Below are 15080 nucleotides of genomic sequence, written 5' to 3' on the forward strand. Positions count from 1 at the left end.
TTGCTTGATCCATTCATCTACTAAGGGACATCTGGGTTGGGCCCATATCTTAGCTATGGTAAATAATGCTACAATAAACATAGTTGTGCTGGTAGCTTTAGTATGGTCTTGTTTGTGATCATTTGGGTAAATGCCCAAAAGTGGGATTGCTGGGTCATAGGGAAGCTCTATGTTGTCTTTTGATGGACCTCCATACTGCTTTCCAAAGTGGTTGTACGAGTTTACACTCCCACCAACAATGCAGTAGGGTTCCCCTCTGTCAACATCCCCTCCAGCATCTGTTGTTATTAGAGTTCTTGATTATAGCCATTCTAACTGGGGTGAGGTGGTATCTCAATGTTGTTTTGATTTTATTGCATAGGTTTTATCAGCTAGAATGTTCTAGGTTATGCTAAACAACTCCACAATTTCTGTCTTTTCTTTTCTTTTCTTTTTAGTACTGGGATCAAAGCCAGGATGTCATACTTCTTGGCAAGCACTTTGCCACTGAGCTACATCCCAGCCCAACAACTCCACAATTTCAAATGCCCAACATAATAAAAAAAATTCTACAAACTTCCACAAACACTATTGCATAAAAAAGCAATCACTAATTTCTTTCAAGTTCTACCTGAGTGAGGCACATAGCATTTCTGCTCAAAAATCCATTGGACAAATCACTTCCTACGTAACTTTATGTCAAGCAAGAGGGAAGAGGAGAGGATTGCAAGTCTATGGTTCATCAAAAGAAGAGCCAGAAATACTTTCTGAACTATGAACTTCAGCATACATATTATCTCATTCAGGGCTCACCAGAAGTAGGGCTTGAAATTGTTTTATTTAGCACAGGAAGAGTTTCAACTCAAAGATTTAGTAACGTTCCCCAATACAATCGAGCTAGCTACTGGAGATTAGAAACAGAAGCCTTTTTTTCCTCTATGTTAGTTTAATGTGTCTCACTCACAGCATGCTCTCAACCCTTGGCTCTGTTAGCTACACATTTCTTTTTCTACTAACTAATTTATTTATTTACGTCTCCCTGGATTCAAAGAATACTTGGGTAACATTAGGTGACAGTTGTATCATGGCCTTATTTTACTATGTGCACAGAGCTTCTGGCTGTGATTATATTGCAGAAAACCCAGGTTTTGTAATCATTTGATTTTTTTCATTTATTTTAATGACCTATTAAAATAATGATATGGTTGGTTCAATCAACTAAACTGTTTACAAGATTGGTGAAAATAATGATTTCTTTGCAAAGGAAAGAAACAAGTCAGTTCAGAGGTCATTAGTGGCTGTGAAGAGAACCATCCTCAAGTATAACACACTTCAGCTCCTTGTGCTGGGAGCCGAAGGGAAGAGCAGGGTGGGAGCCTCATTGGGTCTCCGTTTTGAGCCTTCCAAATTTCCAACAACACTACTGCGTCGACAGAGATCCTTTGGCCAATAAATGAGATGAGTTTCTGAAGCAAGGAGAGGTCTGTTTTTGCTAAACAAAAATGAAATAAACGTGAGAAACGACAAAAGCTCTGGAGTTCCAAACATCAGGAACAGCATAGATTATCTGATACGAAATTTCAGTCCTATTTTTTCTCATTGTTCTCTCATTCTCATCCTGTATTTTATTCACAATTGACATCTCAGTCTATCCAACAGATCCATTTACATAACAATAATAAACTCCTCCAGGAGAGAGAGAGAATGAGAGAGAGAGAGAGAGAGAGAGAGAGAGAGAGTGCACGCGCGCCTGTGTCTGCATTTCTGGAACCCCTGGGATGAAATTACAGTGAAAAATTCTGAAGCAGTTCTATTTTTCTGAACTTGCCTCAAACTGGTTTCACGCTTCTTCATTTTAATAGGAATCCAATGAAGGATGCTGACTCATTAAGACATTGTAGTAAGAGGTGTGAGTTCCTAGCTGCTGGTCATGTGGAGATAGAGGGCAGCATTTGGAAAAGGTGAGAAAATGATCTTACTTAATGTTCAAGGAATCACATCTGAAGCTTAGACCTCAAAGGTCCATTTATGAAGGCTTTTGAAATTGAGGAAGAATTCAGGCTTTTACAGCATTATCAAGAATTTATAATACTGAGCAGCACTACAGCAGGCAAAAAAAAATATGTGTGTGTGTTTGTGTGTGTGTGTATATAATTTAATTTGTACTGGTGTAGTGAAGATAATGATAATATCTAACCCCTGTAGTTTTGCTAATATGCATCATCATCATCACCACAATAAAATATACTGTCTAAAATCTTTTTGGTGTTTAGTCATAAAATTCAACATGAAAATATTGTCTTAAATGGAAGCTCCTGTGTTAAACATGGGTGTAAAATAAAATATCCTTGGTTGAAAAAAAGAGTAGAAGACTAAACCCCACCAGACTTCCCAACTCCAGTCTTATCTCTGTCTGCACTCTACAGAGCATGTTTTGGGTTTTTAGGGTGCTGAGAATTGAACACAGAACCGTGTACCTCTTAGACAAGCACTCTACCACTGAACTATATCCCTAACTTGACAGAGCTTTTTATCATGTTATATTTGTATCTTATATAGGTAAGTTGTCCACTGCATAAACCCCTGCTGCAGCCTCTCTCTCTCTCTCTCTCTCTCTGTCTCTGTCTGTCTGTCTGTCTGTCTGTCTCTCTCTCTCTCTCTCTCACACACACACACATTAAAGTGAAAGAGCCAAATATTTGGTAGATATACAGAGTGCTTACAGTGAATTGCTCATAATGGTGACAACTGTCTTTTATTGATTGCTCACCCACTCACTCAGAACTTGACCCATGCTATCCCTAATCTCTTTTTCACTCTGTGATTGATACTATCATCCTTAGTCATTGGGTGGTAAAGGGATACAAGGATATGACATAGCTATCAAATTAGTGGTAAAGCTAGGATTTGAACCAAGTTAGTCTTTCTGCAGAGCTTAAACTCTCCACTTTACCACACATGTTTCAAAATAGATGGATACCCAGGGAAGTCTATGGTGTTTGTATAATACATTTAAATTCAATTTTTTTACAGTTTTTTTCACGATCCAAAAGCCTTATTGTGAGAATATCTCTGATCCTCTCAGAGACTTCCTTAGAACAGGGTGCAGTCCTGAGATTTCAGTGCTCTTCCTTGTCTGCCTTTTCTTAGCAATTATGTGGTTGCCAAGTGGCACTACTTTAATGGCTCCTACAAATGAGAAAAGAACAGAGGTGAACTGAATAGTAAATGATGCGTTTGTGCCAAATGACATCACAGCGGGCTGTGCAAAATAGTTAAGAGAGGAAACTGGGGTGCAAACAGAGTCAGCACACAAGATAGTAACATGGAGCTGGGCGCTGGTGTCTCACACCTGTAATCCTAGCTACTCAGGAGGCTGAGATCTGAGGACTGCAGTACAAAGCCAGCCCGGGCAGGAAGGTACATGAAACTCTTATCTCCAATAAACCACCAGAAAACCAGAAGTGGTGCTGTGGCTCAAGAGGTAGAGCGGTCGCCTTGAGCTAAAGAGCACAAGGATAGCATCCAGGCCCAGAGCTCAAGCCCCATCACCACCACCACCAACAACAACAACAAAAGATAGGAACATGGGTTTACAGGACTCCAAGGAACCAGGGCTGCAGCTACCCATTCCATGTTCATGGTGCCATGACTGAGTTTCAGCCAAACATGATCTACCACCACACATTTGTTTGCTTGCTTGCAATTTATTGTCTGTGTGTATTTGAGTTTGTGTTTAGGTGGTGAGATTGCTTTATGGCTATTAGAGCCCTTACCATGAACACTTTATGTTTAGTTTTATGTTCAACAAATCTAAGTGATGTAAAAATGATTTAATGATTAAATATTTTTGTGCTTTAATAAAAAGTATATTAATCAGTTTTGAGGGACATGCACAGTATGTACAGTGCACCTACTGTGTTTGCTCTAGAGAAACCTTCAGATGAGGAATCTGAAGACATAAGCCAGCATGATGGTACACATGCCTGTAGTTTGATCTGTTTGGTACTCAGGAGGCAGAGTTGGGAGGACCACAGTCCAGGTCAAAGTGTAACATTATTAAAAAGAAACTAAAGCAAAAACATAGGTGTGGCTTAAGTGGTGCCTCCCTAGAACACAAAATACCCTGAATTCAATCTCTAGTATTGTCAAAAATTAACTCAACACTGACCAATTCCGTTGTACACCTTATTGGTTTTTTCTTTGCTACAGATACACTGAAACTTTATATAAAATCTAAATAATAAAATCTGCCAATCATGTGTGCGTGCGTGTTCTTGAAATTGGTTTTTCTGTGCCAAAAATTCCAATCAGATAGTTTCTTTGGTTGCTCTAGTTAATGCTATTTTTACTAGAATTATTAACCAATAAAATTTAAGCCTTCTTTAAATTGTTTAACTCAATTTAGATTATTATTATTTGCACTTAAATGTAGGCAGTCAAATGATCATTGGTATGGGCAAAGAAGAGTTTTCATGGATGTTCGATCTCACTTACAAGCTCAGTTGAACTCTTCACAGATTTTAAACTACATTTATAAAGATAATATATTGATTTCGCCAATTCTTTATCTGACTGAAAATTTTTCTTCTACTTACATAATTAGTTTCAGTTGAACTCTTTAGACTTTTAAGTATAGTGAATCTTAATTTCTTTTAAATATTTGAATCTTTGTATAAAATTAATATTATTTCATAATCAGAAGATTAAATCAATTACTCAATTATATATTTAATGTTGGAGTTTTAAAATGGAAAGTGTACTAATTTGTCGTTATGGACTTTTAAACAAAACTAGTTCTAAAATTACAGTTTTTTCTAGATTCTCAATGCTAGAACATTAATACTATGATTCAGATCTTGTGAATATTTAAAGAAGAATTCATCTGAAATCTTTCTGTTTGAAGGATACACCATAAAGAAACAATTATGTTGCCCACACAGTTTAAGTGGAGATTATCTAACCTGGCAGAAGGTTCCAGCTGTGATGGTGGCTGAATGTCCACCTGCAGTGCTGATAGAACCTGTCCAGTTTCTCCTGTCATGGCCATGCCAAAATCCTTTAACAGGATGGGTTCATAGACTGGTCCACAGAATTGTGATCTGGCTATATACTGCATAATTGCTCCACACACCCAAGCCAAGCTTGCACAGTTGCAATTTATATTTCCTGTGTCATGAATGCACTTTCTAGTTAACACCAAAACCCGTGGACCTATTAGAATCTTGCACTCATTTCATATACTTTTGAATCTCTTAAGATGGGAATCCTAATTATCTTGTATGACTAGCTGACTATTCAATCACAGCTTTTAAGGTAATTCCTCTAACACAACTCATTTCTAAGAGTCACTGAAAATAATTTAGAAATCTTGCCCACCTATTTTCAAAATTGTGTGTTTATCTGAACTCTTGGTTCAGTTACGATGTTATTCATAACTCATAACAAATAAAACAGACAAAAGCTTCAGATTCTATCTTTGTAAAACAATGTAGATCTCCAGGCATGAGATCACAGGGAAAGCTTCTCCAACTCTTACTTTTATGATCTTGGCCAACAGCCACATTATCCTGGCTAGCAATTGAAAGGGTGGAGATTATAGTCACATGACTTGCAGGCAATTATAGCAGTAAGTGATGATCAGGAAGACTGCTATCCTTTACATATTGACTACATAGGAATCAGAGCTAAATGGCCTTTCAGTCTCACCTACCAAGCCAGACTTTACCACTGGAGCCAGCGTCTTGTGGAAAGAACTAAAACTGTCCCTGGAGTTGCACACATATATACGACTGCATTATCTATTAACAGAGCATTCATCCATGCTACTTCTTCCCTCTAAAGTGGGCCACCAGACCCGTCCGCTGATTCTTGCATCCTTAAATATTCATGCCAAGTTTTGGCTATGTTAAGAAGTCTATGATCTCTCAAAATGGGTTTGTTCTCCCTTCTCTGTTTCTCTATAATGCCATAACTATATTCTGTGCATTAGTCAGTTTCAAATTTTTGTTTTGCTATCTCTCTCACAAACTGTGATTAGAGGCCATGGTTGTATCTTTTCTCGTGAAAACCACTTTATCATCATATGTCAACTGAGAAATATCTATTAATAAATTAATGAGCACATATTTGATATTGTATAAATGAAACAAGACTAATTAGCTGGAATTTTCATCCCCAACTACCATGTCTCTGTATAGTTAGGATCTGTTATTTTACCCGTCACTTCTTCTCTGGGGTTTTATTTCTCCCTTTTAGCAGCCCAGTGATGGTTCTTTAACTTCTGCATTATTTCCCAGGATAAAGACAGAACATGGAAGGCATTAAGGGGTTAAATGTGTAGCAATCTGTTTGACATGAAAAGAAAGAGATACGAAGAATTTTTAATAAAAATACAACCCTACGAGGACTTGGACTCATTACCTCTGCAATATAAAGAAGACACCAGGCAATGTGAATTTACAGGTGTTAATTAGCCAACAGAGGACTGCTCGATTGTTCCCAGAATGCCATAGGAACCTAGAGAAATAAAGAAAGTCAATCAAAGAGCATGCACTGCCTCCTAGAAAGGACTGCATGTGTGCGCAATGTCATGCAAATCAGATTTAATTTACTGCATGTTTTTCTGCTTCTACCAAATTTGTTAAAGAAAATGGATCTTCCCCGCTCAGAGCTGTAAATTCCTACATCATGAAAGCATGCTTAGATCAAGATACTGTTTCCCAGCTGATGCTTAAATAACAGAAGGAACACTCTATACAAAAATATTGAAAGGATCTTCCCCTAGACAGCATTAATTTGAGAATGTTTCTCTCATTGCTCAGTGGAATCGGGTATATGTGGCTAATAGGCACATGGGTAAGACCTTATTTTGAACTTCATCAGTTGCTCTATCAGGAATTCCAATAGCTTTCCAGAGAAGTGAGAATTAACCATTGTAATTGTTTGCATGAGGGTGATTTAAAAGATATCCCTGCAGTCACAATTAATTAAGCCATACTCACTATTAAGCGCAAGTAACACTTCGGGGGCTAGATCTACACAGCACTAAACAACCAATCTAATGTTTCCCCCACTGCACTGATCTGTTTTCATGGTGAATTGTAGGCCCAGGCACAGGTAAGTTCCGCCTGTCAGTGTGATTATGGTAATCCAGCCACATCATTTTTCTCATTTCTCTCATGGAACTCCTGCTATTGTTCTAGATTGTATTTTCTGGGCCCTTGGAGTATTCTGGAGATGCAGACATGTTGTAACCATTATTGCCAAAACTATGTGGTGCATAGCATATGCGCAGTACCAAGTAAATCACTTTTAAAATATTCCTGTTATTGTACTTAGTCCTCAGAGCAAACCTACAAAGTAGATACTATTATTTCCATCCAACAGAGGAGGAAACTGAGTCACAGAGATGTTTTGTTATTTCCCTGAAGTCTTACAGCCAGTAAATGGCAGAGGAGGGATTCAAACTTAAAATCTCATTTGAATCTTCAGTTCTCTAACCATGACTCTCTGCTGAGTCTATTTCCCACAAATGTCTGTGGAATGAATGTATGTGACTCAGAGACTCAGATGAGAGCTCCCCCAAACATAAATGTGATGATTTCAGGCCATTTTATGGCTCTTAAATATTAGGTGTTCCAAGCTTCCATTTAGCTCTTTCAAGTGTCATGGGTGAAAGGCTTTCCCAAGCAAATCACTCGGACACATGGTCACATGTAGAGGAAAAGGAGTTTTGGTTTTTTTTTGGCATTTATTCTCATGATCTCTGGGATATAGCTCTCATTCAGTTCTTTTCAAGATGGCTTCCTAATTGCCACAACACCATTTGTTGAATTATCCAACTTCTGTCACTGATTTCAAATACCATAGAAACATCTATTCAAGTTCTAGATGAGGCTGGGTCATTTTTGAGGTAGTCTATATTCCATTGGTCTGCTGGTATGTTTGTGCATTAATACCATACTGTTTAATGTATAGAAGCATTATCGATCCTATTTCTTAAAGTGGGGTATAGGAAAAGACGTTTTAATGTCAGTAACCTGACAGGCTACCTCACAGACAGAGAGTAGCAGCTGGGCAGGGCTGTAAACACAGTTTTATATGGCTGGGTCCATATAGAACATGAGAGTGGGAAACTGCATTGTAGAAAGCGTTAACATTTACAGTTGTAGCTGCACAAACAAGGGAGAGGGAAATTGAACTTTGGGGAGGGGCTGCCATTTGAGATTGCAGCTACCTGCATCACCTGTTATCAGGTAAAAATCTATGTCACCTGATTTCAGGGAAAGGCAGTTTTGTTTTTGCTAAAGGTCTAAGGTGGTAGACTGGGTAGGAAGATGGTGGAGGAAAAGCTAACAATGGGTTTTGTGAACAGGGAATAATCAGTGTTTGTTTTCTGGTTTGTCCAATACTCTATGAGGTCCAAACATTGCCTCCAGGTGTCATGTCTTCTCATGTCTTGTATATGATGAGTTCAGACTGGTGAGTGAAAGTATGTCCACCAGTTTCCTAGGTCTCTGGACTTTGCCTAGGTAGTTCACAGTCTCAAAATCTTACAGGCACTTGACCTAGATGATTACATCTAATGATTAGGAAAGAAAGTGTGTTCCATGCTCTGGATCATCTGTCTCCAATGATGTTTAATTACTGGACGTCATGCCATAAATACAGGAAGTCACAAGAACATGAAGCCACTTGGAGCAAGAGCTGAATTGGGGGTCTAGGATAACCCCAAAAGAAAGTTGTCTAGAAAGAGAAGTAATGCTGTTCTCAACCAGACACCAAAAAGAAAAAAAAACTGGATGCTAAAGAAGAATAAGGGAAAAGGGAGTTTGGAGCAAAGTAAAAACCCATCACATGAAATGGTTTAAAAAAAAAACAAACAATTATAGAGACCTGGAGCCCATCTATTACCCAGGACTAAGGAAGTAGGTGGAAAATCCAAGTGAAGCAACTTTTGCCTACCAGCAAGAGAACAGGAGTGAGTAGAATAGAAGAACAAGGAAGGAAGATTTTACACCTTCCTTTCAGCCTCAACTTGCATTTACTCATCTTTTTTAAAAAAATGATTATAGAACAACCACTGAGTGTCAGGAATTGCTTATACTCTCTACGTCCCCAAGAATAATACCACCCCCAGCAGCCATACGCCTCACGTGGGCCACACTCCTTTCTGAATATTGTTTTAATTAATCAGTGGGTCCTAAAGCTCTTCTCAAGTCATGGAAGTCTCTATGTAAGAGTGAGTTACTCCAGTAACTTGTATAAGGTATGTAAGTCTGACTGGAACATCAGGCACCCTCTGCCTAATACACAGCTCACTGATATCCCTTGAAACAGATACAGGGGACAAAAAGTGTGTGCATATCTAATCATATCTTCAGAGGTGTTCACTTCCAGATTTCAATGTGGTAAGTGGCTAGATTATAGTCCTACTAAGGGATCATTTGGTTCTTCTTGGTGGGCTTTGTGGTGATAGGAAGTAGGAAGAGGAAACAGGAACTAGAGATAAGAAAAGGATAAGAGAGCCGGGTGCCAGTGGCTCACGCCTACTCAGGAGGCTGAGATCTGAGGATCATGGTTCAAAGCCAGCCCGGATAGGAAAGTCCATGCAACTCTTATCTCCAATAAACTACCAGAAAACCGGAAGTAGCCAGCCCAGGCAGGAAAGCCCGTGAAACTCTTATCTCCAATAAACTACCAGAAAACCGGAAGTGGCACTGTAGCTCAAGTGGTAGCATGCTAGCTTTGAGCTGAAGAGCTGAGCGACAGTGCTCAAGCCCAGAGTTCAAGCCCCACAACCGACAAAAAAAAAAAAAGAAATGGATAAGAGTCATTACATAATAACGTGAGGCCCTTATAGAGAGGTGGTATTGAAAAAATGCTTCAAGTTAGTGTAGCAAAATTTTTCAAATGACAATCCTAAGATAGCCTGAGAATCACTTGAAGTGTTTGTTATTATTTCCATCTCTAGGCCCTGTCCAGGCCTCCAGAAACAAATTACTTGGAAGAGGGCCTAGGAATTTAAATTTTAACAAACTCCAGAAGCACTGGTATAAATAGTGTTTAGCTGATTAATATTGGCCTTTGGGAAGTGTGTGCATGTGTGTGTGAGTTTGTGTGTGTGTGTGTGTGTGTGTGTGTGTGTATGTGAAAGGCGGGGAGAAAGAGAGAGAACCTGTTTGATCCAACAGTATCATCTGTAATTAAAATTATGTTGAGTATGTTGAGACAGGTAGACAACTCAAAATTGATGGAATTTAGCCAATGTATGTTGTCCTGAGTTATTCACAGGATATAAAATACCAAAATCTCTCCCTGCCAAAGGCAAGTCTTTGTATACAAGCATGCACACCCACACACACTCATATATGTATGCACACACACATATGCGTACGCACATACACACACACACACACACACACACACACACACAAACAGTTCAGTTGGGGTATGATTCCTTAGAACCTTAGGATTGACAAAAGATCCAGCTGCTAACAAGACTCTGAGTCCCAGGTAAGGCCACTCCCATGAGATCCCTGAATGATGGCATGCCAACTGGCATAGTGGACCAAAACATACAATTGTTAGTGAGTGAGCCAAATATAAGTGTTTTAGTGTAGAGGCTGCTTTTCTATAGACTAAAGGGAAAGTCAAGATTGTCCTGTTTGCATGAAAAACTCGATTCTTCAGTAAGAATGGTCAACAAGTCTTGGGAAGAGGAACTATAGAGAATGAGTGGGGCAATTGGGGATGTGTGGCCTCTCCAGACCTATCCCCCACTCCCAGCATCCTAGCAAAGAGGACACTGTGCTTATTGCTGAGAGAGCTGAGTCCAGGAGCACAACATGACAGACAGCACCAAACTGAAAGACAGCCAGAGTGCTGATGCAGTGTCCAGCAGGATGCAGGCACCTCCGCCCCACCATACATGCATGCAGAGCCATGGTTTTCAACCCTTATGACTGGGTCCACAGAATGGAATGTTCACTTTAACTCACTTTATATTGTGTCTCAACATACATACACATACATGTTTGGTCTATATGTACACACGTTAAACTAAAAATCTCATAAAATGACACACCTTAATGTTGAACATGGCACACAGACTCATCATTGGGCATATATATATATATATATATATATATATACATATGACAATATATGGTATCATATACACATATATGCATATATACTTGATGTATGCATAGCAAAGGCTCAAGAACTGACACTTTAACTTTGCACAAAGCAGACAGAATCATCACTGGACATTATACCATATACTATATACATATATATATATGCATGTATAAATATATGGATGGCATATATACACATGTTCATTATATGTGTATAGTTATATAAAAGTCTTATATAATGACACTTACCCTTATTTTGTACAAAGCACACAGAATCATCAGGAATCATCACTGGATTTCTTGCACATGACTAGAAAAACATACCAGGAAAAATACCTGGCTACCAAGAAGGGTAGGAATCTCCAAGCCAGAGATAATCATGATCTCTTACATCGTTTATTATTTTTTATTCCTTCCACTAAGGTAAGGGCTGGTCTTAATTTACCTAATTAATTTCCTGAAAGACTGTGAAAGGAGAAGGAGGAATAATCTTCTGGGTCCTATTTTCTTCATGTGTCTGTCAGGTAAATGGATCATTTGGTTTCATAATGAAACCCTGAGGACTGGAATCTAACTGTGGGGAGCTCATCCTCACGGGGGCAACCCCAGGACTCTTTTTTGCAAAACCTTCTGCAATGTCTTCTGGCTGAACTGACCACCCTTTTCCCCATGGTCTGTGAATCCCACTCCTTATTACTATTAATGTATTAAACAGTTTGCAATTCATGGCTGGTGTTTGTTAGTCTCTTTTTTTACCTAAAGTTGGGGCACTTAATGCCTGTTGCTTGTTGGGTTTATATGTAGGAAACTTTTCTAGATAGCGTTTGACTAAACAAAGCCAAGAATATATATGTCAGGGATGCAAACACTTGTTCACCAAAGGCCCTTGGGTTGGCCAAAGGCAGAGCAGGGACATAGCTTCATATGTGGCATTGGAATCCTATCCTGTTCCACTCACAGCTTGGGCACCTGCTTGGGCACCACCTCACTGGTGTTTCTGTCCCTTTCTTGGTTAAGGGCAAATAGGACGCACACTTATTTTGGAGGACTGTTATGTGAACCGCATGCAGTAATCCACAGGAAGTAATGCATAGTAAGAGTGCAATGAATGTCAGTAACTGTTTCTGTGACCCGCCATGGTGCCTTATTAATGAGCAAGCATCATGACAGTCAGCATGAAACAGTTACCACTGCTCCTGGGAGACAGAAAAGCAACATTTGGACTTTGCTTTATGAATCTGGAAATCACTGGGCTTTCACTGCTGATCATCCACAGTTGTGATGATCTCACAGTTTTGGTGATCTCTAACCTGGGGCTATTTGATGATGGACTAAAGCTTCACTGTCTAATAGAGTCAACCCCTTCTTTGTATAAAGCTTTCAAAATGCTGCTAGTTGACTAATTCTAGCTACTCAGGAGGCTGAGAGCTGAGCCACCCTGAGAAGGAAAGACTGTTGAGACTCTTCTCTTCAATTAACCACTAGAAAAATGAAAGTGGTGCTGTGGCTTAAAGTGGCAGAGTTCTACCCTTGAGCAAAAGAGCTTAGGGACAGTGGCCAGGCCCTGCATTCAAGCCCCACAACCACCACCACCAACAACAACAAAAATGCTGCTAGTTAAAATTTAAACCCTGTCAGTATAAAATACACTGGAGTTTGAAGTCTCTCTCTTTCCTTTCTTCCTTCTTTCCTTCCTTCTTTCCTTCCTTCCTTCCTTCCTTCCTTCCTTTCTCTCTTTCTTTTTGGAAGTTACAATGGTTTTAAGTGAGATTCTTCCTTGTGCTTACAAAATTGGAAATCTACCACTTGTTCCACCTCTCCAGTCCTTTTGATTCTCTTTGTTTTGTTAATATAGGACTGAGACCTGTCTACTTGTCTTTCCTACAACAGTTAGGTGACAGGTATGTGCTGCCATATTTTTTTCTCCTTTCAAATGAGATTTCCTTAACTTTATGCCAAGGCTGGCTTCAAACTGCGATCCTACCAAATCTCAGCCTCTCAAGGAGCTAAGATTATAGTTATGAACCACTGGGACTAGCTTTGAATTCTCAATTTGTAAAAATTATATAAACTTTTTATTATGAGTTTTGTATCAATTATGTGGCAAGTGTCAAATTACAAAGGCTTGATGACCATTTCTACTTTTACACATGCCCAATTTACATGTTAATGGTAGTGCAAAAGCAGTAGACATTCAGTAGAAAGTCTACATTGAATTTGGAATTTTGGCCTTTCCACCCAAGTTAGTGGTATGCAGCACAATACTCTCCACAAGGTTGCACGGCGGCTGTGGGCATTGGCAGTGAGACACTCCTCCCAGTCAGCCCAGTGAACCACTGATCCTCTGCCATGGACTGAGCCACTAGGCCACAGTATAGAGTAGTGAAGATGTCAGTGTAGCGTAGTGAAGATAGCATATTGCATTTCAACTTAGGATTTTTCATTTTATGATGGATTTATCAGGTCATAACTTCATCAGGCCATAACTTTATCACTCATAACTTCATCAGTCAAGGAGCATCTATTTACTGAAATGTATTTTTAAAAAAGAAAGAAAGAAAGAAAGGGAAGGAAGGAAGAGAAAGAAAGGTTATATATCAGGCACCCGTATACAGGCTTACGCCTGTAATCCTAGCTACTCAGGAGGCTGAGATCTGAGGATCAAAGTTCAAAGCCAGACCAGGTAGGAAAGTCCCTGAGACTCTTATCTCCAATTAACCACTAAAAAACTGGAAGTGGCACTGTGGCTCAAGTGGTAGAGCGCTTGCCTTGAGCTTGAAGAGCTCAGGGATAGCGCCCAGGCCCAGAGTTCAAGCCTCAAGTGGTTATAAAAGAATAACTGAAATTTAGCATGAGAGTTAATTTCATCCATTTCTTCCAGCTTTCTGGTGTAGTTACTTCATTATATTACATACGGGGCTCACATTACCTCTCGGCAGAGCAGCGAGGGTCTACCACTCACACACATACTGTTCCATCACGTTCTTGTTTCCTGCTCTTCAGCAAACAATCACCTGCCACCCCTGGCCCTTCATGTAGCTTGCCTGCTAGAGTTCCAATCGCACACCCCTTTTTGATACATTAGCCCACAATCAGTGATTGGTAACCTTTTTTTTCTTTTTTAATTTTTTTTAAAAATTTTATTGTAAAGGTGATGTGCAGAGGGGTTACATAAGTCAGGTAATCAATATATTCCTTTTTGAACAGTGTCACCTCCTCCCTAATTTTCTCCCAGTTTATCGCCTCCCAATCCCCAACCCCCCCCCAAGCTGTATAGTTCATTTCTAACATAGTGTCTAGTGACTATCACTGCTGAATTGTCCTATCTTTTGTTTCTGTGCTCCCCCTTAATTTTTTTCAAGCATAACCTTATTCTCAGATGTCTTGCTTCACATATGTGTTAGAAGTAATGCCTGTTCTGATTCTATTTAGCCTACTGATGAACCAGCTAATTGAACAGAAATGGATCAATCAATGGTTGAAAGCATTGTAACAGCTATTCCATTCCACAAACAAGAAGCATGGCACCTATGATGTTGATGCTATAGCCATGCCACTAAATGAGGGTTGCAAACAACACACTTGTTATACTGTAATAACACAACTTCAGCTCTTGCTATGCAAAGAGAAAAATGCTTACCTAGTAAAACACCATTTTGTCACAGACCGGATGCCTCAACAATATTATCCTACACATGTAATCCTGATCTTGCCGTCTGCTTCACTTGGGTGCTTTACCATGTTGGTTCCTTTGCCTACAATGTCCATTCCTGACCCTTGCATAACTTTTGCCCTCCAAGGTGAAAGCATTTTCATTTTGTCGGTCGTGGGGCCTGAACTCTGGGCCTGGGCACCATTCCTCAGTTCTTCAGCTCAAGACTAGCGCTCTACCACTTGAGCCACAGTCCTACTTCCGGCTTTTTCTGTTTATGTGGTGCTGAGGAATCGAACCCAGGG

The sequence above is a fragment of the Dipodomys ordii genome, unplaced genomic scaffold (genome assembly GCF_000151885.1).
Source record: "Dipodomys ordii isolate 6190 unplaced genomic scaffold, Dord_2.0 Scaffold57, whole genome shotgun sequence".
NCBI lineage: Eukaryota > Metazoa > Chordata > Mammalia > Rodentia > Heteromyidae > Dipodomys > Dipodomys ordii.